Below are 24,544 nucleotides of genomic sequence, written 5' to 3' on the forward strand. Positions count from 1 at the left end.
TGTGAACTATACCGAAATTTTGCTTCGTTGTCGTGCTATATGAAAAAAACTGCAAAAGTGCTTTTTCAACCCTATCTTCAATTCCAACCCTCTAATTAGTAGCACCCCGCGGTTTTTTCATTTTTAATGACCCTTCGAACAAGTTATGTGATGAAAGTCCTTGAACGTCATATTTCCTTCCTTTTTTAAGAATTAAAACGTAATAAGGGTAAATGCGACGAAAATCGAAAAATTGGTAAAGTTTGAGCGGCCGTATATCAATCAATTTTCAAAAAATACTTTACAACCTGTTGTTTTGAAGGAAATTTTATCTACTTTTTTTTCTATGAAGCAAAGGCTATACCTATCTTTACTCAAAAACAAACTAGAGGCAAAAAAGTAAAAAAAAATCAGAAAATCGAATTTTTGGCTTTTTTCAAATTGTTTATTAACGATTTTTTTTGCTTAAAAATTTCGTTAAAAATTTTTTAAATAAGCTACTTTGATGGGAAATTCAATTCTCTAAATAATTTTTCCTATGAACTATAGCGAAATTTTGCTTCGTTTTCGAGTTACAATTAAAAAACTGAAAGGGGTGCATTTTCACTCCTATCTCTAATTTCCACCCTCTAATTTAATAGCACTCCGCGGTTTTTTCATCTAAAAACCCTGTTTTTGGATATAATCAATAGCCCATGTAATTTTAAACCGCATTTTATTCAAATATCGAAGTGTGTTTTCAGTTCGTTTTTTAAGTTTTATTCAAAAATCAGGCTTTTTTCGAAAAACAAAAAAGGGTAGTAATTTGTAGAAAATTGAAAGACGAATCCGAAAATATCATGGTTGTTACCGTAAAACAGTGGCGTACTATTTTGTTTAGAAAAATATGCCAGGATCTCCGCCACCAGAGCATGTAAATTTTAGGAAAAGCCCTCAGATTTTGGATAATATTTACATAAATACATGCGCCCAATTTCAAAATATTTCACTCACTAGTTATTTAAAACAAATTAAAACATTTTTTGAAGTATCTAAGTATGTATCTTTTTAACCAAATGTCGTAGATAAAAACTTTATAGGAAAAGCTCCCCTTTAAATTCACAAAAGAATACAAGGTTTCATTTTTGTTCACAATTTGTGAATCACCCTGTATATACAAAATATAGGGTGTCCCAGTGTGAGCGAAAAAAAATTTACCAGAGGGTAGACCAGACCAAAATAAGATTAAAATTCTTATAAAATATTTTTCTGCGATGCTCTCTCACTAACTTACAGGGTGTTGTTTAGAAAAAAATAATAACAACTTTCCGCAATAACTCAAAAACCCTTTCAGGGATTTAAGTAATTTTTAGATGAAGCGTACATCTATTAAACGTCATTAAAACTACTTATTTCGATCTGACGGGAGAACCGGCCTAGGCTCACTTGTCCTCAAGGTTATGTCTTCATAACTTTTGCATATCCTAGTTTTATGTAATTTGATTAAGTATTTCTGAATCTGCAATCAATTCTGAACAAAAAATGTGCTCTTGTTTCATAATTTAAAAATGAGCCGTTTTCAAGTAAATTGGGTTTAAAATATAGACTGCATTAATTCGTAGAAAAATGCATGTAAAGATTTTATTTGTTGTTCACAGGGGTCATGTCCGGAGAATAGGGTTATTGCGGCATCACAAAGGTATTGTGTTTTGCCAAGAACTGTTGGATAAATGTACGACCGAACAGTAAAAACTATTTCATTGTAGTCGAAGAAAACGGTTAGAAGGACTTTCACATTTGACCAGATGTCGCCTCATCGTTGATGTCTTCTCGGCTTTTCCTGAGAACATTGTGGCTGTGAACAATTGTCGTCGACAATTCAGTTTTTAACACAAAATTACAGACAATATCAACTTTCTGATCCCAGATTTCGTCACACAAAAAATCGCCAAAAAGGACTGAAGTAAATTCATTCATTCATTCGCCAGCTAAACACAAATTGACAGGTACGTCACTAACATTGCTACCAATACTCAACAATATACAAGATACAACACGCACAATTTCCGTTACTTTTTGATCAAACCTCATATAAGATTATTAAGGAACAGTTATCTTTAGACAGATTGCCTATAAAATATTGTTGAAGGAAGTGGTTAACATCCGTAATATATTTAACTGAATAACAATTAATATTATCAGTTTATTTAACTTAAAAGTAATTGCACTTTATTGAAATTTATATTTCTTTAACAGTCAACAATCAATTTTCTTCAATTGTTCAAAATAGACTTTCAAGTAGCAAATTCCTCTAAAACATTATTTAATTTGTTTAAGACATTAACTTCAATCTTCATTGGAGTTTGTTTCATATCTTCAAATATATTATTTGCATTTGTTTAGCGCAAATGGAATTTATTGAAACAAAAAACTGTTCTCTCGGTGTATACAAGTCAGGAATATGAAAATATTCAGTTGGTAATTATTTTTAGTGTACGTTCTGTAGGAATTTAATATTCCATTTTATTTTTTGTGGGTTACATTATGAGAAGGTTAGAAGGCCGCAAGAGAAATTTGAAACAGCTTAGTTGAGTTTTATCATTCAAGGATTCCCCTGGAAGCGTGCCTGTGCCGTTGAGGTCAAATCGTGCTTCCTAGAGTGTCACTCGCTACGTATTATATGCAAACATAATTCAGGATGACGGCGGGTTAACGTCAATATTTGTGCGGGGGAAATAAAAAATGGTTGCAGAGACGTGGGATGCCATCGGGGATTTGATCTCTGCAGGACTATTTGCAAATTCTTGGAATGCTGGACGATATTCAGGACAAGTTACACAGCAAGTCAATATTTGTTGCGAGAGAAGTTTCAAAACGGAATAACTTCCACGTGGATTAGTTGCGTACAACAAATTATAACGAATAATATCAGAAATGCATAAACGCAAAATTCCTTTTCTGCCGATCGACATTAAAGGCGTATAGTCCAATCAATCGGTAGAAGAAGAAGAAGAAGAAGCTTACAAAAAATACCACCTGGAAACAAAAAAAATATGGTGATAGGAAAAAAATTCTAAGATAGTGTTTTTTCCTGTGGCGAAGTTAACCTAAGAAATTCATAAAAGTCAAAAGAACGATTTTTCGCTAATAAAAAAAAATTGAACTCCAATCGAAAAAAGTTAAATGAGAAAGTTGCAGTTATTAAAAAAAAACTATCGATTCGTATTTTGAAATATATCGATTGCTATATTTACAGCAAGTAACAAGTTTCAAAATCTTAATTTGCAAGAGGTACAGCAAAAGGTCGATTTTTGATGTTTTTTTTTATATATATATCTTGAAAAGTAATATAGCAATCGATATATTTAAAAATCCTAATTGATAGGTTTTTTTAATAGCTATAACTTTATCATTTAACTTATTTCGATTGGAGCTCAAGTTTTTTTTTTTATTAGCGAAAACCGTTTTTTTTTTACTTTTATGAATTTTTTAGGTTATCTTCGCCGTTTATGCGCCATAGGAAAAAACATTACCTTTCCTCAGAATTTTTTTCCTACACCACCATATTTTTTCTTTCCACGTGATATTTTTTGTAAATTTAACATTAGGCCGTGACTAGGGTTTCTGATCGAGACTTCTCGAAGCGAGAATTCCCGGGAAATCTGGCCTTACTCGAGACGAGAAAAAAGTGTCGAGAAATCGAGAAATTTAAAAATCACGAGTGTTTTAAGTTCTTGACTGGAGGTCGTTTCGTTCATAATGCGTTCAATTCGTTTCTCGACAAATAACTGAGCGGTTAAAGTGGTTTCTCGACTAGCTCATGATTTATTTATTTTAAATTTATTTTAAGTTTTTAAGGCTTTAGTTTACTTGGATGATTCTTATTTTTTTAATGTACCTAGTTATAAGTCTGTGTAGAAATTTTATTATAAGCAGATACCTAATGTTGATTTTGATTATGAAAATATTTAGTTCCTGTTCCTTTAGTTGATTATTTTATTTTTGTTTTGTTAATTAAAAGAATGTGATTACATATTACACGGTCGATAGCCGCACGGTTTAAGGCGTCAGTACTTAAAACGATGTGGAGGATTGGCACCCTCTGTGCACTATTTGACTACCCCCATATTTAATGAGGTTTTCCAGGTTTCCCTTATTCCTGCACTGAATGGTGGTTAGGGCCTACCAACATAAGTCGTTCCTGGGCGCAAATGCGACCTGCGTAGTAATAATATGCCGCCTCCTCTCCCGCACAAGTCTCCGACTTCTGGGCTAATTCTCGTAGTTAGAATGAGGAGTAGAGATATTATTATTATTATTATTAATATTATAAGTGAAAAATTAATAGGAAGAACGCTTCTGTATCTTTAAATTAAAGCTTTTTTTTAAGATTTCTTCGGTTAAATTCCTTATTTACTATTTGTTTAATTAAAAGACTGCATGATTAATGATTATTAATAATTATTGGAAGAACGCTACGATTCAAAAACATTGAAGTAAACATAAGTATATTGAAAGTGTTTAATAAAAAAACAAGTTAAAGGTTTTTAAGAAGAAACTCAAAGTTTAATTTAGTTTTGTTAGTAGAAGTAGAAACATAAGTAGGAATTAATAAAAATACTGAATAAATAATAAATATTAATGATGATTGTTAAGTATAATAGCATGTTTATATTTCGCATTGCAATACCAAAATTATGACTTTTTTAAGTTTTAGAAATTTCTCGAGAATTCGAGAATTCCCAGGAATTCCTAGTCGAGAATTCTCGAGAAAAAAAGTAGGCCGAGAAATCAGAAACTCTAGCCGTGACAGATTGATTGGACTAGTAACTTTAGTGACAGCTGTCAGGCAAATGTATAAATTCCTATTAATTGGTTATATACAGTATGTCACTAAGTTGGAACCATAATATACATGGAAAATTTTTTATTATTAATTTTTAAGAAAAAAGTTATTCCTCATAAAAAGTTCTGCATGTTCTAAAATCTCATCATATATTAAATTTTTTCAGTCGTAAACACGGTTTGTCAAAAAATATGAATTTTACTCAAGAGTAAAAGTACCTTCATATTTGACAATATCGAAAATTGTTATAAAGAGAAGTTGATCAGAACCAAAAACTACGTTCAAATATGCAGTTACGTCCATTTACATTAAAAAAAGTTTCTTCTTTCTCTTTTTTTGTCTACTATATCAATACAAAAACTGTAGTTATATGTAATCTAGGATGTCCCGACATACAAATCATTTGTTGATAGCAATAAATAACAGTGAATTTCATCACACGTTAGAATTTATAAGACATAAAAATGGTAGTGTTATTAACTTGTGAAGAGAAAATAGATTTGCTTGTAGGAGAAAATTATAAAACACATAGAGAAGCAGCTATTATTTTTAATAATAGACATCCCAATAAAATATTAATCATGTTACGAAAATAGTAAATAAATTTAAGAGTATTGGAAGTATTAAAAATAATTTTAATGAAAAACGCCAAAAGCTGGTTGTCGATGGATACGCAGTTAGAAGTAATGCTGTCTGTGGTAGCAAATCCAAAATTGTCATTGCGCAAAAGGAAGTCGTTGATGCAACAAAATGTAAGTAAAGATACAGTGGCAACAATTTTAAAACTAAATAAATACAAACCATTCAAACCAAAAATCGTTCACACATTGAAAGAAAGGGATTATGATAGGCGCTTTGATTTTAGCTGTCTCATCCAAGGAAAGTTAGAAGAGGACCCTTTTTTACGAGGCATATAATTTTTTCCGATGAAGCAACGTTTTCGTCAAATGGAACTGTCTCGTCACAACATTTTCGCTGGTGGTCTGAAGAAAATCCAAATTTTACAATAAAGTCTCATGGCCAATATTCATTTAAGACGAACGTGTGATATGGCATTTATAAGAACAGATTAATCCTTTTTTTTTGTCAAGCTATGAATGCCGAACATTATTTACAGTTTTTACAAACCCACATCAATGACTTCATGGACGAACTACCCTTACAAGAACGTCAATGTATTTGGTTCCAACAAGACGGTGCCACATGCCACAGTACATTGAATGTTAGGGAATATATTGAACATATGTTCCATGGAAAAGTTATTCACAGATATTCTGATCTCTTTTGGCCTGCTAGATCTCCTGACTTAACCCCCCTTCAGTACTTCTTATGGAGTTACTTGAAACAAAAAGCCTACCAGAAGGGACCATTTCAAGATGTTAACCATTTGGAGAGGATAATTTTAGAAACATGCCAGGAAATTTCTCCACAAATGATAAGGAATGTATTACGTGAATTTGCTAATAGAATGACACGTATTGAACGAGAGGGTGGATATGTCAAGGCAGTAGTAGAATGAGTGAAAAATAAAATTCTATTTATTTCTAGTATTAACATTATTTTGTATATATTTTCTTATTTGCAAAATAAATGCACGTGTTTAAATTGCAAAATTGTTACAAAACATTTAGAAACGAAAAGGTCATGTGTTTCAAAATCACAAGAGAAAAATGTTCATTCAAAATAGAAAGATTAGTAAAAAAATAACAAAACCTAATTTTTCAATGTAAATGGGTGTAATTTTATATTTGAAAGTAGTTTTTAGTTCTGATCAACTTTTCTTTATAACAATTTTTTAAATTGTCAAATATAAAGGTACCTTGCTCTTGAGAAAAATTCAATTTTTTTGACAAATCACGTATACGACTGAAAAAATTTGATATCTGATGATTGTATTTTAGATTTTAGAACATGCAGAACTTTTTTTCCTAAAATTAATAATAAAAATGTTTTCCGTATGGTTCCAACTTAGTGAGACATACTGTATATAGATAAGTATATTATCTATTTATATAGGTCTTACGGTAACCACTATATTTACAGTACAATCTGATGAAATTGTTATTATTCATGAAAAAAGTATAGAAGTAAGTATATACAATTTTAATAATATAAAAATAAATAGCTTTGTTTGATATTATAATAAAATAAAAATTGATCGGCGAAAAAATTATGTGTTTAACTTGACAGTAAAGTAGATTTAATGCTTTGGCTTTTTTTGATAGACTCGACTGCGCCTCGTTTATTAAATATCAGCCGCGCCATTAAATAACTAAACAAATAATTATTTTTAAAAATAGATAAAAGTAAGGTAAGCGGTAACATGTTAAATTTAATTAGTGTTATCTAATTGTTAGCGTGCAATATAAATTATTTTCCTTAGCTTAATTCTGACGAGTGGGTACTGATCTAATTTCGACATGAACTTATCCAACCAAGATTAACTTAAACCATCAGCGAATTAGGCTTAATGCGGCTATTATTAATATAATCAACTGCTAAACTTCGCTAGAACTCGGGAAGGATTGTTCTTAATTGTGTAGTTAAGTGAAAACTCCTCTTATTGTTCGAAATAACTGCTAATTAATCAAGTTAAATTTACTAATAATTGTCATTAAAGTGACGTTTGTTTGGAAAGGAAACAATAATTTTGTTAGTGCGGGGAATTATTAATTTGTGGCACAATTCGAGTGAAGTGCCGATGTGCCAAAACATCTCCACCGGAGACAAAATTATTTAATTCAGTACATCACGCTCCTTTTACGATAATTTTAAAATGCATCACTTACCCCTTAAATGCCAAGCCACGACACTATCGCCGGTCGATCCTGCAACAAAATATAACTGTTGATTTTTCATCCCATTGCTTAATTAGAATAATAAAAATCTCATAAAAATTCACATTGTGCAAATATTAGTTTGAAATACACAAAACATATACAATTATAACAGCAAAGCATTATTAATTATTTTAATGTTGGCAGCCCTGTTGAATTTACATCAGGAATAAATTATATTGCTTGGATGGATGTAAAATGTGGATTGCATTTCATTTAAATATTTCAAGCGTAATTACAATATATAATGATAAAACAACAATGGATTTATTTAAACAAAAGCTCATAATTGTCTAAATATGTGAAATAATTGACGACTATGGTAATTTACTTTACATAAAGAATCTTTACTGTACTTTTCTATTTTATGAGACGATTTAAGGATTGTCTGATAAATTTGGAAAATAAAATTAGGTATTAGGAAATTATAAAATAACAAAAGTAATATGTTAAAGGCTAAAAACTTTTTAAATCAATGTGTTTAGACATTCTCCTTATATAATAGAACGAAATAATTTGTTTACCAAGTGACATGTACAATACAATTAAATGTTAACATTCAATTACCTTGTACCTTTGTAATTATTTCTGAACCTCTAATAGCAAATGACCACAAATTTTACAAACATTCGTAATGCAACAATTATTATCTATTTAAATGAGCAAAGAATATTTAGGTACGTATGACTTAATTTTAGTAAAAGATCTAGCATATCTAAAACAATCCTGAAAATAATTGCAAGTTCTTCCCCCAACGTAAATGTTGATAAAAAAACTGGTGTATGAATATGACAAATTTAATTTTTTTTTTAATAATGAAGAGTTAATATTAGATTAAGTATCAAGTTATTAGACAGAAGGAATAATATTTATGCTCTATATCAATTAGTTATTTTTTCAAAATTTTAAAATATTTTATTTGGGATACTTAAGTATATTGCAGAGTTTATTGAAAATACATACAGGGTGATTCACAACTTATCCAAAAAAATTTGGGACTAGATGTGCCATGAGAAATGGAGTCAATTTCGTAAAAAAAAAGTTTGTAAAATCCTTATAGTTTCCGAGAAAAAAATTATTGAAGTTATAATACTTTCAACCATTACATCGCTGGACAACTGTTGTCTCTAGCGTCATTCGCAATACGCGTGGAGAGCCACGTGGCCTCAGCGAGTTCGTATACTGAAATCTGATTTTATAATCGTCGTTGCGATAGTGTTTATAATAGTTATTTAGCAGTTGGTGCCAAAAATAGCTTGCGTTTATAGCAACTCGGAATTGATGGATATCGTTTTAATTTATGGTGAAGCAAGAAGGTTGTATTATGGTGAAACATTTGTGTTATGGTGAAGCAGGACAACATTTGTGTTAGTTCGTAGAAACTGAGTAAGACGGGCCCAAATGTGTCTACATGTCGGTGGACAAAATTTTAACAGTTATTGTAACATCAGGTATATCAAATTATTTTATTAAGTAAAACCACCAATTAATTTGATTAACTAATAATAGCAGTTGAATTTGCTGATATAAAATTGTATTAATTTCTTTCCATACAAAATTCTTTCAAGTTTTTGTCCATTTTTTATTACACTTCGCCTTTCGTAAGGTCAGGTTTTACAGTGGACCAGTTTCCAGTGCCGCGCAGAAGTGTATTTTTAAATTATTTTCGAACTTTCATTTTGATTTTTTATTTACAAAATTGTATTTGTACATTCTAATTTTTTTTTTGATAAGTTCGGAATCACCCTGTATATACACATTTTCCGTAAAATTAAATAATTCATTTTTATATAAATTGTCCATAAATATTAAATTTAAGTTTCACTGGATAAAATATTAATTCAGGAATGTACCTAATAGAAAATCGAACCGGTTATGATTTTGTACTATATATTGTGGTGTATACCCCCATTCTAATTTAAAAAACATACAATTCCTACGATGTAGCAGAAAGAAAACGCTGAAAATTATTTTGCTCGGGGCTACTACGAGACGAGCTGTCCCTGCGCCTGAACTCAGTACGCTCGCAGTTCCCCTACGTCTATCCAAATCCGACCAAGTAAGCAATAATTCCGCTGAAGCAGGCCTCACGTCTCCAACTTCCAGTTTCAGTCGCCCCGGGCCGAACTTTATAAATGGAATTATACAAACACTGACGGATATGACATTGGAGTGTAATTCCATATCTTGACGGACTTCCTGGGGTCGCCTACGACCCCGAACTCAGACATACACGTAGTGACGGTGCGGACTCGGTGGCCATATTTCAGATGTTAAGTGCACACGGTCCCATATCTAATGTTAAGTCATGTCTTTAGTTCTAACAGATATAAATCTTGCGAAGTAATTTAATCAGAATCAGACTATCTATAAGGATATTTAGGCAGCTCTCCCAAGTAGCTTCAGCCAATTTGGTGTAACATTCACTATTATTGTGGTTTCATAGTGCACTTATTACTGTGATTCATTGTTTTTCAGTGTTCAAAATGACTTATTTACATAGTAGTTGTGGAAGAAAATCCGCTTAAAAGACAAGGTAAATCGTTCAACATGTGACTGAAGTGCCCCAATCAACAATGTGGCGAATATTACACAAAGTTCAAAAGTATTTTCATGTACGTATGCGTGCCTAAGCATTTTTACACCTGAATGTTAGTTATAGATGAAGCTGGGTTTACACAAAATTGGATAAAAAAAACACTTTCTCGGAATTCCTGAAATCCGCGAAAATGTGATTCAACTCGATCAAAAACCGAAGCATCCTTATCCCGAGCTTTGGCAATCATCTACATAAATCCTTTGAGAAAAAAACCTTGACGGCAACAACTCTTACACCAAATTGTTGGTTCAGATATGTTGATTATAGATCTCGTCCCACGGAGTAATAACAAAGGTGGAAAAGTTTCTGGAACAAATTAATGGAATATATCCGGTCATCAACTTCACTGTGAAGCTGAAAGAAAACAGTACCCTTCCGTTTCTAGATGTCCTTACAAATGGAAACCAAGTGGGACTACGAGGCACAGCAGAGGTTCCTATATGCACCATTCAACCCAGAAGCAAGATATCATCAACAAAGTGTATCGAGTACACAACATCTGTGAGCTAGAGCACTTGGATGATAATTACAACACCCATGATTCAGTTCTCATGAGAAATACATAAACTAGCAGAAATATTGAACAAACCATCACGACACCTAAAAACAAAGAAAATAAGGAATATCTGGCAATAACCTATCTATCTGCTTCTGCTTCTTAATAAAATACAACTTTAATACCGTCTTTAGGCAAGGAAGATAGGAGTTGCCTTTTCCAAGATGAGCTGCAAGAACGATTTACTCCTTTGAGTGGTTTTTATTACGGTCTATATGTAACCTGAGGGATTATTTATTTATTTATCTATATATCGTTATGATAAGTATCACAACGAGTCTGGATTTCAAAAGAGTTCAATTCTCGAAAGGGAGTTTATAATTATCATTATACTTTAAGTAATAAATACGTGGAAACTTAGAAATGTTATATGTTCAGAAAATGAATTTCAGGCACTTACCCTCTGTTGCTTATGTAGAATGTAATATAGTGGCTGGCTATACAGGGTGTCACTGAAGTTGAGAGTTTATCCATTATTAAATTAACCCGAGACTCTAAAACTAAGTAGACTGCTCAATGTGAAACCCAAGGAAGAACTGACCTTTGTTCGTAGATCTCTCCTGAATTCGACATTTCGCTTCGACACGCACATTTCTTGGGTTCAGACGTTTCTGTTCTTATCTTACGGGCGGGAACCCTGGATATCGGAACGCTTTGGCATAACTATGCCATGTTAATAGTTATCTAATTGACTGATGTTACATTTATCTAAATAATTTTGAGACTAAACTTACAAACAACCCTAGCCTTCCTCTAGTGACTCCGTGTAGCGATACGGGACGGATTAGTCGATCTCATTTGATATATCCTTATAGTCCGAAAATCCGCCAAAAAAAACAACTATTTGATCTATTATTTTCTTTTCCAATTACTATCAATTTGATTTAATTCTACTTTGGAACCTCAACGCTCTTCTCGTGGTTTCGCGCGTTATTAAAAATATCGATTTTTCCCTTTATTCTGTCCCAGCATAGGCTGGCGCCTCCCGGATGCGACAGATGACTGTCACATGGCCCCGACTCTAAGTGAACTTGTTCAAAAAATATTGCTAAATTTCTCCGAAGGACGACGCTAACCTACTTGAGAGCCTTTAACTTTCGATAATTTATGTTGACTGAAATATTTTACTTTTTTTGGCCCATCCGTTCCGAGAACTAACAAATAAATTACTACGCGTCCCGGCTTTTGTTATATATACAACATTTCGTCTAAATGCGACAAAGTATACTTTGGACAAATAAAGAAACACATTAGCACGAAGTTAAAAGAAAATAAGTCATTTGCGAATAAAAATGCAGTCAAATGATCAGTTACAGGACAGATATAGGGCACTTCATGAACCTGAGTAATAAACGAATTCTATGAGAGGGAGAAAATTCTATGGAGAAGCAATGTAATAAAAATTATCTAGAATTGGAAAACGACTCATACCTAAAAATCAAGGATTGGAAAGTCGTAGGCTAGGACTTCAAACCATGCACCAAAACATCATGGGCCAGTATAATACCGGCGAGAGGACTTAATTTCATTTCGAGATATGACGATATAACGAAATGTACGTAGAAAAGCACTAATTTTTGCTTTGTCCAATTACAACTCATGAATTTTGCTAGCGAGGAATTTCTTAAAGATTTGTAAATTTTGATATTTTCTATTTAATAAATAAATAAATAAATTCGTCACTAAGAGGGAAGTGTTTCTTCTTTGGTTCGGTCCTCAAGTAATATAAAGATCTGATGATGATTCTTTTAAAGCACATCTTGTGGCTATGGCTATTTAACGAAATTCGTCGTTTTCTATTTAGTTTAAATCCAATTTAGACAATTATTTATTGTTAACGCAAGATTTTATTTACTGTAGAAAACGTGCATTACATCTGCCAAATTTCCACCTTATGAAATAAAAGTTTTTTCGTGTTGGCCCCGCTTTGCGATAAGTAAACCGAGTAAGAAATTTTTCAACCAAAGTTGGAATTTGTTCATGTTATGTTTTCTCTTTTAGGTAAAATATGTTTAGACTCGTGATTTTATGGATAAACACGAACTACTTCGAGTGTTATCTTAATCTGAAATTTAATACTCAATTTTTTACTTACGTCCATCAACAATGTTCGTCTTTAAATACCCTTGATCTACCACACTGACGTCCATGAAAAACTATCGGTATACAAATTCTGCTAAAACATGCTGAAGCGACCGCTTTCAGTTTAGAGGGTGGCTACAATACTATCACATAGTACAAAATATGCATTGTCTGTAGTAAAACAAAGCCCATTTTGCGTCGCCCGTTCTTTAAACGTCCAGACAGGTCGTATTCGCATTCCTCGAGGATGTTTGATGGGGGACTGTTAAGCAAAAACGGTCGGAACGCCCTCTCGCCGAATAGGACGAGCCGGGAAAAATGTCTTCGGAAAAGTTAGCGTTCGGGATTATGCTGCGGTTTATGGACCGTTAAGCGGCTGTGATCCGGAAGGATCCAAACAAAAACTTTAGTTTTTGCCGGTTTTATTACCGCTGAACCTTCATCGTTAGGGGTTGAAAAAGGCGAATCGTTTTTTTTTAATTGGATAAGCAGAATAATGTAATAATATGTAGGGAAGATTATAGCCCAGTAATCTGATATTAATAAATATCACAATATACAATAAACCTTATACGAGGTGTGAAGAAGATATTATACCGAATTCTAAGAACATGATAGAGAGAAACAACATATTCTAGAAACACACATTTTTTTAGTGATTTTTGAAAGGCTGTAACATCATTCAACCTCCCCCCCCCCATTCGTCCAAATATCCCGGGCTGGTTCCTTCGACAGTTGATGGCAACCCCACACTTGGCGTAATCAGAATAAATAATGCACGGCAAAAATTTTCCCTTCAAAATTACCTATATAGGCTCAGACAATTTTTCTGGCTTCGTCAATACCAGTCATTTAACCTGATTCCTCGGCTTCAATTTGTTATTTTTTTCTGTACGATTATTTCTCATTCAGATACCTGCTATTGAGTGAAAAGTCACCATTTGTATTTTAGTCATCGATCTCATGAGCTAATGATCGTACAGCGAACGGAAGGTAATTTTGGAAACTTGAATCAACCCTCTTCAAGGGCCTTTTAGTATGTTTGAGAAAAAAATTTTTGTACTCACTATTAATTTAAAAATGTGCAAAAAAATTATTTTTTCTGCTGCTTTGCAAAATCAACGACTACTTTGCAAATATTGTGGAAAGTACCAGTGTTTATAAGTTTTTCTTAGCTCAATATATGCCCATGAAGTCTGCAAATTTTAAAATCGCAGGAACAGCAATTAATAATAATGATTTAGATGAAAAAGAAAAGAAAAAAAATTGTGTTATTTTTCTTACTATTTCCTGTCAAATACTCACCAAATATTATTATATTTTTCACGATTTCACATTGAATACTTCTGAACTGTCGAAAAAAGAAAAATTTGTGAATAAAATTCAAAATTATTTTTTTTAGTGAAAAAAATTGGTAGTTTTGAAATTAACTGTATTTTTAAAGGCTCAATTTAAATTAATGCAGTCAATTTTAACATGATGAAATACGGCATGCGAAGCAAAAAATCGCATCAAAACTGAACAGAAAATGATTCAGTATAATTTTCTGAATATATTGAAATCATAAAAATTTCAGTTTTTTTTAAAATTGAAAATTTTTTCGAGATATAAAAAGAAGAGATATAAAACGAAAAAGTGAGAAAAAAATAACGTAAAAAACTGTTTACATCCTAATCATCATTAATTGATGTTTAAGGAGCAATACACCTGCTCCTTTAATTTTTTTATAAGACTGACGATTCAGGAACGGAAAACGGTTCCACTGATCGATTTCAGAATTTACAGACCTCATGGGCATGTATTGAGCTAAAAAAAGCTTATAAACATTGGCACTTTTCGCAATATTTGCAAAGTATTCGTTGATTTTCCAAAACGGCAGAAAAAGTTATTTTTTGCACTTTTTCAAATTAATACTGATTATATTTTTTTCTCAAACGTATTAAAAGGTCCTTGAAGAGAATTGATTTAAGTTTCCAAAACCCACCTTCAATACGATCATTAGTTCATGAGATATCGTTGATAAAAAAAATGTCTTCATTCAATAGCCGATATCTCAATGAGAAATAATCATACAGAGAATAAAAAAAATAAATTAAATCTGAGGAATGAGGCTAAATGACCTTGGCAATGATTGAGCCAGAAAATTTTTTTCTCAGCCCATGGATAGTTTTGAAAAAAAAAAATTGTAAAATTTTTGCCTTGCATTGTTTCTTTTGATTACACCGCGAGCAATGCTCAAAAAATTTCCCATCTCAAGATTTCAAAACTAGAATCTTCAATCTTCAACATGTTTTTTTATTTTCTCGATACGACCATTATTTACGAAGTTACAACTTTTCAAAAATCCATAAAAAAATTTGTAAATTTTTCTGCTCCCTTAATTTTTTTTGCTGAGTTTATTTTACTTTATATTACTTTCCTAATTCCACAAAGCATTTTTCTGTTGTTAATTATCAAATAAATCAATTGTTTATGAATTTCAATTAGATGCGATTAGAAATACAAAAAATGTATAAGATAAAACAACAGTAAGTTTAAACTAACATTGTTAGTTCAGTGCAAAAGAATTGGCTAGGTGTGGAGGTACTTTTTCCAATTCTGTAAATATACAGGGTGTTAAAAAAAGAGTGTATAATATTTCAGGAGGTAAGAGTATGAACCAAAATAAGCAGAAAAGTCTTAATAAACATGGGTCCGCAAAGTAACGGTTACGGAGATATGGACCACTATTCGTTTTTCAAACATTTTATTTTATTAGGAATAAACCGACAAAGGAAGCTTTTAACAAACAAAAAACAAAGTTACAGAAGATGTTCAAAGTGCCCTCCGTCCATTTCCAAGCAGGCACGACATCTTCGTCTCAACGATATTCGAACTCTTTCGAAAACACCCTCCTTGGTTTGGATTTCTTGACACTTTTGATTAATCCGTAGCTGCAGCTCTTCCAGGCTATTTACAGGAGTACCATACACTAATGTCTTCAAATATCCCCAAACAAAGAAATCTAGAGGGTTCAGATCAGGCGATCTTGGAGGCCATAAAACAGGTCCGGCCCTTCCTACCCATCTATGTGGAAAAGTTTGGTGTAAATGCTCTCTAACGGCCATGGAAAAATGAGCTGGAGCACCATCATGCTGGAACCACATTTGTTGCCTCTGATTCAAAGGAATGTCTTCCAAAAACTCATACAGTGTGTTCTGCAGAAAGTTGAGGTAAGCAGCGCCTGTTAATCGGTTTGGTAAAACAACAGGACCTAGAAACCTGTCACCTACAATACCCATCCAAATGTTTAATGAAAAACGTGCCTGATGTCCAGATTCTATTAGAGCATGAGGATTTTCGTCGGCCCAAATATGCGTATTGTGAAAATTAAACACTCCATTTCTTGTGAACCCGGCCTCATCAGTAAAAAGAATGTTTGCAAGAAAACGAGGGTCTTCAGCATCATGACGTAGAAACCAGCGGCAAAAAACCAAACGTGCTTGATGATCATTTATTGGATTTAAGGCCTGTACTCGTTGCACATGGTATGGATAAAGCAGTTGCTCGTGAAGGATTCTCCAAACAAGAGGACCACTAATTCCTACCTCGGCTGATATTCTCCGCACACTCGTACCTGGATTCTGCTCTACCAGTGCTAGAATTTCTTCTTCTGCTCTAGGAGTGGATACCGACCTTGGTCTTCCGGATAAATGGCACTGTTTGCTCAAGGAACCGGTATCACGCAATCTTTGGTGAATTCTTCCAAACATGCGTTGTGAAGGAATCTGGCGATTTGGATAAGCGTCAACATAAAGACGTCGCGCTTCGGTGGCGTTCCCATTAGCACGACCATACATGAAATGCATGTCTGTTAATTCTGCGTTAGAGTAACCAGCCATAGCGAAAGAAAACTTGTGCACTGAGAACAACTGTCAAATACGTACTGTTTATTTCACTAAACATCAACCAACTATTATAAGAAAATACACAACGTGTTTGCAAAATAAAAAAAGGGGCTAAAAACATAAAACATTTCATATCTCCGCAACCGTTACTTTGCGGACCCATGTTTATCGTGACTTTTCTGCTTATTTTGGTTCATACAATTACCTCCTTAAGTATTTTACACTCTTTTTTTAACACCCTGTATAACTACTTCGTTGATTTGATAAAAGACCACATCTATACACAAGTACCAACATACCTACCAAATTTTATTTGAGATCGACAAAGAGTTTTAGAATTAAATAAATAAATTGATTTTCAACTTTTGATGTCCTCTAGTCGCCAAACGTAATCCGTTGGATAGAGATTAGTAATATCAGTTAGCTCGTGGAAATAATAATACATACAATTTTTTTTCCTACGCATACATAAATACATGTAAAACCTTCCAAACCGCTACTTCGCTTCTTTGCTGTCTCCTCATGTTTATATTTATTTCTTTGTTTTTTTAGTACATTTACTTCAAACTCAACAGAATTCACATAAGAATCTCAGCGGTTAAACCTTTCAAGTATTTTCCCGAGCTTTTCCGGGAATAAGGAAACGTGCCAATAATCTGACTGAACAGTAAGTATTGTTGTTGCGTCTTTACGCGCATTGCTCTGAAAAAATACATAAAACTTCTTTATTTGCAAATACGCCGAGGATTTAGCGGAAGATTACCCCCAGCGGGTCGATTTTTTTGTTTATTTTCGCGTTTCTGAGCGCAGCGGCGCCCTTCCGGTTGCGCGCGGATATTGTGAAGGCCGGCACTCAAATTTATGAAGGAGATACCCGGTAAGGTTTTCCATTTTTCAATGAAAATTTGCATATATATTACGTACTCTCACAAGATTCAGACCGAAACTACACCTTCGAAGAATAAATGTAAGCAGAAGTTTGCCGTAGAAGTGCAGAGCCGAGCTTGCTTCGGGCTTCCCCATTTTTCATGTAATGCAACGGATAAGTCGCAGAACATACACAAATAATATGGCGTATAATTATCGGGACTTGTGCCAAATGACACCATAACTTATGAAATATTTTCAGTTCCCCTTTATTCCTTGACGGCGAACATATTTTTCTGATAATTTTACATTTGCTACAATACAGGGTGTGGCGTGTATAATCTACAGCTTCCTGATGATATTTGTAATAGAAAAGTCTTATACGAAAAAATTCTATCTTCGCGTTTTTTTTGTAAATTACAGTTCATTTATTCAACGAAAATGAAGGCCGACCTTGTGTTATTCATTAAAAACTTTGGAAATGTTTTTATGCGATACGAGATGCCATCTTATAATTTAAGTCGGTATAATCTAATACTAGTAATACGAAAAGATGGTTAGGTTACATTGTCAAAAAATTTGTGCAGTCAACTGATTTGTATTTAATTCATTATTCACTTAATTATTAAATATTAAGCATCATCCATCGACCCATCAGTGTTAAAAAGTGAAAGATTTCAGACAAAAAGTTTTTATTTTGTAATTCCACGATAGTGACAGTGTAATTTTTATAAAGAAGTAAATAGCGTGCCGATTACATTAAAAACGAGATTATTATTTCCTACTTTGCTTAATTTTTTAGTTTGTGCACAAACTAGTTTTACAATGAACCGAGAAAACAATGCATTTACTATTTCCGAACGTGCCGATATGGCGATGGAATTAGTGTCGTGCAGCCGGAGAAAATGCGCTAGCGGCGACTAGGTTGTACCGGGAACGATGATCACAGCGTCACCCCCCCTATGTGCAAATACAATCCTACAGTGCGTTCAGCGGCTGCGAGATACGGGAAGTGTTATTCCTCGAGGAGAAGGACGTGGTCAGCAAGTGAACCTTAATGTTGCAAACGCAGTGTTGGAAAATCTTGACGAAGACTCCACCATTAGTACTCGACGACTTGCACAGCAAGTAGGAACCTTATCTCGTACCGTACATCGCATCTTAAGACGCCAGCTGTTGCGCCCCTATTATCTGCAGCCAGTTCAACAGATTTTACCCCCGGATTGTGATCAACGAACGCGTTTTAGCAGATGGTTTTTACGGCAATGTGCCAATCAAGTAGACTTTCCTGTTTATGTTTGTGTAACAGATGCGACGACATTTACTCGTGATGAAGTCAATTTCCATAATATGCACATATGGGCCGACGAAAGTCCTCACGCGATTAGGGAAACTCATTTTCAACATCGGTTCTTATCGGTAAATGTTTGGGCTGGCATAATAGGCGATGTAGTTATGGGTCCCTATTTATTTGAAGGACGACTAAATGGACCAACATATGCTGACATTTTGGAGAACCGGTTGCCTGAATTTTTGGACGATGTGGCATTACAAGTTCGGGTACGCATGTTTCATCTTCAAGGTGGGGCTCCTCCACAAAGTATACTCGAGAAGTAACGACACTTTTCAATCAAATGTTTCCTCAGCGATGGATTGGACGCTTTGGTCCTGTTCCGTGGCCACCTCAGTCACCCGATCTAAATCCAATGGACTTTTATCTTTGGAGTCACTTGAAGTCATTGGTTTACTTCAATTTATTTTGTTTCATATTTTAATGGAATTTGTTTAGTGCACGAAGTTGACAACTATAGATGCTTACGGTTGTGTTTTGTTTGCGAACTCTTGCAGTAACAACAATGCATTTATGGTAGTAATTAATATAAATTATTATAATAAGAAAATATCGTTTTTTTTAATATCTATTTTTCTCAGTTTGTACTTTTGTATTGAAAAATTTCCCAAAAATTGAGAGGTATCTTTCTATCTTTCAACGACGATTTGTTTACGCGGCTGGTCTACAGCACGTAACTCGTCATATAGCACACGAACAGGACCGTTCCAGAGAAAATATTTTGATCCATAATTGAACTTTAATTTACGAAAAAACAAACGCAAAAATAGAACTTTGTAATTTAATGGATCAAAAATGTCAATCGCAAAGTCTGAAAGTTCTTTGTTTTCGACTTAGGTTTAATACCTTCTACATCACTGTTTAATCTGTACTTACTCTGTAATCCTACCCAAAATGGTCCACTCTGTACATACGTTTTGGTTATTTTGTTCTATATTATCGCATATTAAACGCACNGTCCCTATTTCTTTGAAGGACGACTAAATGGACCAACATATGCTGACTTTTTGGAGAACCGGTTGCCTGAATTTTTGGACGATGTGGCTTTACAAATTCGGGCACTCATGTTTTATCTTCAAGATAAGGCTCCTCCACAAAGTACTCGAGAGGTAATGACACTTTTGAATGAAATGTTTCCTCAGCGATAGATTGAACGCTTTGGTCCTGTTCCGTGTCCAATGGACTTTTATCTTTGGAGTCACTTGAAGTCATTGGTTTACAATACTCCAATTGCTACGATGGAAGAATTGCGAAACCGTATACTGGAAGCTGCTGACACAATTAGGGGAATACCTAGAATTTGGGAAAATATTCGCCAAAATTGGGTGCTTCGGTGCCATGCCTCTGCGCTACTAGGGATCAATTTAAACATTTTCTCTAGAAACGGCAAGTTTTATTTCATTTTGTTCCATATTTTAATAGTTTGTTTAGTGCACGCAATTGGCAACTACAGATGCTTACGGATGTGGTTTAATTTGCGAACTCTTGCAGTAACAACAATGCATTTAAGATAGTAATTACTATTAATTATTATAATAAGAAAATATGAGTTTTTTTATAATATATATTTTTCTTAGTTTGTACGTTAGCATTGAAAAATTCCCCAAAAATTGAGAAGTATATTTCCATCTTTCAACAACGATTTGTTTACGCGGCTGGTCTACAACACGTAACTCATCGTACAGCACACGGACAGGACCGTTCCAGAGAAAATATTTTGATCCATAATTGAACTTTAATTTACGAAAAAAAAACGCAAGAATATAACTTTTTCGTATAAGACTTTCTCATTACAAACATCGTTAGGAAGTTGTAATTTAATTTTTATAGATTATACACGCCACGCCACACCCTGTATATTCATAGAAAGTTAAGATTTAAAGGACTCCGTAGAATCCTTATGGAAAATGGCTTTCCGGTAATTTTTTTGAAACATTGCTATGTGATAGTTCTGAACGCATGGATCAAAAGTGTCAATCGCAAAGTCTGAAAGTTCTTTTTTTCGACTTCGGTTTAATACCTTCTACATGTCTAATCTGTACTTACTCTGTAATCCTACCCAAAATGGTCCACTATGTACAGACGTTTTGTTTATTTTGTTGCACGGCACTTACTATGCAGACACCCCATAGTACCTATACACGTACTATTAATCTCTTCTTATAGAGACACTGATATTAAAAACCACTTTAAAGTGTTAACCTCTTTTCATCCTGTTACTCTGAAAGATAAATAAATATGTTCTATCTTTACAAAATGATTACGCCAAAGTTCTTGCCGCAGTTTCCTCAGTTGGAACAAAAAAATCGATCCTTCCGCTTAAAGCCGTTTTGAAATCTATTAGCGAATTCCTGTGCGAGCGACTTGCAATGATAGCGGTTTACATGCAGCCGCGTTGCTTCCTTCAATTGTGGTCACAATTTCTTCGCAATCGTTTATCACTTTTTACCGAATTCGAACGAGAGTGCATACAGAAATTTTTGTTGAAAATAATCATATTACGAATTGTTCAAAGTTCCAAAAAAATGAGGAAATTATTCTACACCATACTATTATCGCATTAAGCTCGCTGTACGGGTTTCGAAACATTTTAGAAAAAAATTTACTACAACTTTTTTTATTATTACGAATTTTTTAAATTTGTACAAACAATTGTGGTAACTTGTTGCATAGAATTTCGTTGTGGATTTTTGCTGCAACGCTGTTGTTACCAAAAACTATCACCATTTCCTTTGCGACATTCATTGGGTACCATATTGCATTGTACGCTGAACATACAGGGCGTTTTTTAAAGTTTTAATTGCACAAATTTTAAATTAAATATACGCTCACTCAAGTTAGAGCTTGGAGTATAGTGACTACGTCAGTTTCGAGAAACTACAAAAGAAACAAACGCTAATATAAACAATTATAAGCGATTTTAGAGCCAGAGCTTACAATATAGTGGATTTTAAAGCCTGACCCCATCTCAACAAAAAATTTTGAAAGTACAGAGGACTCTTACAAATACAATTTTGTACAAAAAAATAGAAAAGGGCAGTTCCAAAATGATTTAAAAACACACTTCTGTACGTCACTAGAAATTGGGCCACAGTAAAACTTGACCTTGCCCAAGGCAAAGCATATAGTCAGCAACCGGCACAGCGGCAAAGTGTAATAAAAAATGAACAGACAAAAAATTTTAAGAATTTCTTTCCCAATGAAAGGAATAAATAAAATTAATTTGTGGTTTTAATTAATATAATAATTTGACATACTTGATATTACAACAACTATTCAAGATTTTGTCCACCGACGTGTAAACACATTTGGGTCCGTCTTACCCACTTTCTACGAACTAACACAAATATTGTGTGTGCTTCACCAAAAATTAAAACGATATCCATCAACTCCGAGTTGCTATATAGGTACGTAAGGCATTTTTGGCACTTGAAAAACTAATGTAAACACTATCGCAAAAACTACACTAAAATCGGATTTCAATATTCGGAATCGCCTGGGGCCACGTGGAGAGAGAGAGAGAGAGAAAGCGAACGCATTGCGTACAATGCTCAATGCGAATGACGCTAGCAGAATAGAGTAAGCCCAGCGATGTAAGGGTTATAAATACTATGACTTCAATAATTTTTTTCTAGAAAACTGTAAGGATTTTCCAAATTTTCTTTTTACGATATTGACTCCAATTTTTTTTGGATAAGTTGTAAATCACTCTGTATATCCGAATTCACAAAACAATACCTTCTTCAAAATCAGTTAAAAACAAGGATAAAGGTATATGTAAAAGAAACAAAAATGCCAAAAAATTTTTTAAAAATCCCGTGGGGCACTTTTAATACCACTGAAAAACCTGAAAAAAAAATGGAGAACAAACCTCCGAACGGACGATACAGATGTCGCTTGAGAGGGGAGACATTTGAATGCGCTGCGCTCCCACAACAATGGCCTTTCGAGTGTTTTTATTATTTTCTCGCCGCGAGGTCTGCTCTTAGATTTTATTATCCACGGCATGGCGAGAATAAAAAATAAAAAACTCGCCCGCGAGTGACGAAACGTACCGGGACGAGCACGGGTGTGTGTATATAGAGACAAATTATTCGGTCCGGGAGCGTGCTCGAGTAGCTTTAGATAAGAGGATTGGGTTCGACGAACTTTTCCTCATCCTACAACGGGAATTTTTATTTTATTAACACTTTTGTCAGCAGAGTGTTTGTTTGTACGTAGCGATTTGTTTTGATTTTCAATGCGGATCCGTCACTGAATAAAAGTTTTTCTGTAGCAATGTTTTATGAAATTGTGAAACAACGATATACGTTGTAGGTACTTGTTTGTATTTCATTTATTCGAAGCTCTAAATAAATATTTGCAGTTTTGTGCTTTTTAAAGTACTGAATAAACCAACCTATTGACGTTAGAATGTATAATATTGATATTCATGAAATAATTATTTGTTCTGCTTTCAAATTGTAACAACTACAAATCCAAAACTAGCAGTAAATTTGGCAAATAAAAACAATGCAAATAATATCAACGTGTTGATGTCATAAAATCATAATTTCATAATTTACATAAAAACTCGTTTTTTGTGCTAGTATGCAGCAATTGTCACAAATATTGATACATTCAATATAGTCACTTGAATAGTATTATTTACCCCACAAATCATCGTCCATTGTGCATTTAATTTAATTAAATATTCTTCTAAATCAAATGCTGCTACAAATCTATAGCACCAAGATGTATGTATCCACTTTATCTATACATATTTGAAATATAAGCACATGACAAGTATTTGTCCTCAAATATTTCAAAACGTTGCGTATACTAACCAGTTGTCCCCATTTCAACCTATTGTGTACACTTCCCCATTATTCCTTTACGAATGTAGTTTGCGGAAATGAACCAAAGAGACAAAGTAGTAAGTGTCACGTACATTTTGTTAGTATGTTGACATTGGCGAATATTTGATAAACGAAGACATACTTTTAAATGTATAAATGTATCGATATGCATCATTCACACGATACGGCATTTATTTGCAAATCTACAAATATGTTGACAGTCTCGACCGTAATTATTATACTGCTTTTATTTACATTTGGTAAATATTTGGCAAGTGACCACATCATCTGTAACTGACTTAAGCTGTATTTAGAAATAAATAAATAAAAATACAAATAAATTTGCAAGGCCATTAAACAATATTTAACAATGTAAGCTTAGGTGAGATATAACCTGTAAAATATGCTAAATCTTAATGTTATTGCTACTAATAAGAATTAATAATTTCGGGCCTGGTCTATGTCTGGTGATTCTGTTGGTAAGTAATCTTCGCTATTTGCTAGATATCGTGGGTGTAATTCAATACTGGATGAGGCTGTAGTGCGCAGAATTTACTATAATATCATTAGTTAAAAATTTGGAACTTATTTGCCAATATTTTGTATTAACTTGTGCGTTAGATTAAACAAACGCTTTAAATCATTAGAACAAAAATGCCCTTTGTTAAAAAATCAAAACGTTATTGCAATTCAGCCCTACACGCCTTTGATCATCTCCACGTA

The 24,544-nt window shown here is 33.5% G+C and overlaps 1 protein-coding gene across 2 annotated transcripts in view; it reads right to left on the reverse strand.

The window, feature by feature from the left end:
• LOC108904589 (protein-tyrosine sulfotransferase) overlaps positions 1 to 24,544 on the reverse strand; it is a 464,159-nt gene that overhangs the window by 168,286 nt on the left and 271,329 nt on the right. Inside the window, exons 1-2 of one of the 2 annotated variants that reach the window (XM_018707208.1) lie at positions 21,030 to 21,183; positions 7,594 to 7,632 (exon numbers count right to left, since the gene is read on the reverse strand). The gene's annotated coding sequence lies outside the window, so the exon portion shown is untranslated. Of the gene's footprint in view, positions 1 to 7,593; positions 7,633 to 21,029; positions 21,184 to 24,544 lie in introns of those variants that run through there. The other variant, XM_018707207.1, reaches the window with a different exon arrangement.

The sequence above is a fragment of the Anoplophora glabripennis genome, unplaced genomic scaffold (assembly GCF_000390285.2).
Source record: "Anoplophora glabripennis isolate ALB-LARVAE unplaced genomic scaffold, Agla_2.0 scaffold131, whole genome shotgun sequence".
NCBI classification, from domain to species: Eukaryota; Metazoa; Arthropoda; class Insecta; order Coleoptera; family Cerambycidae; genus Anoplophora; species Anoplophora glabripennis.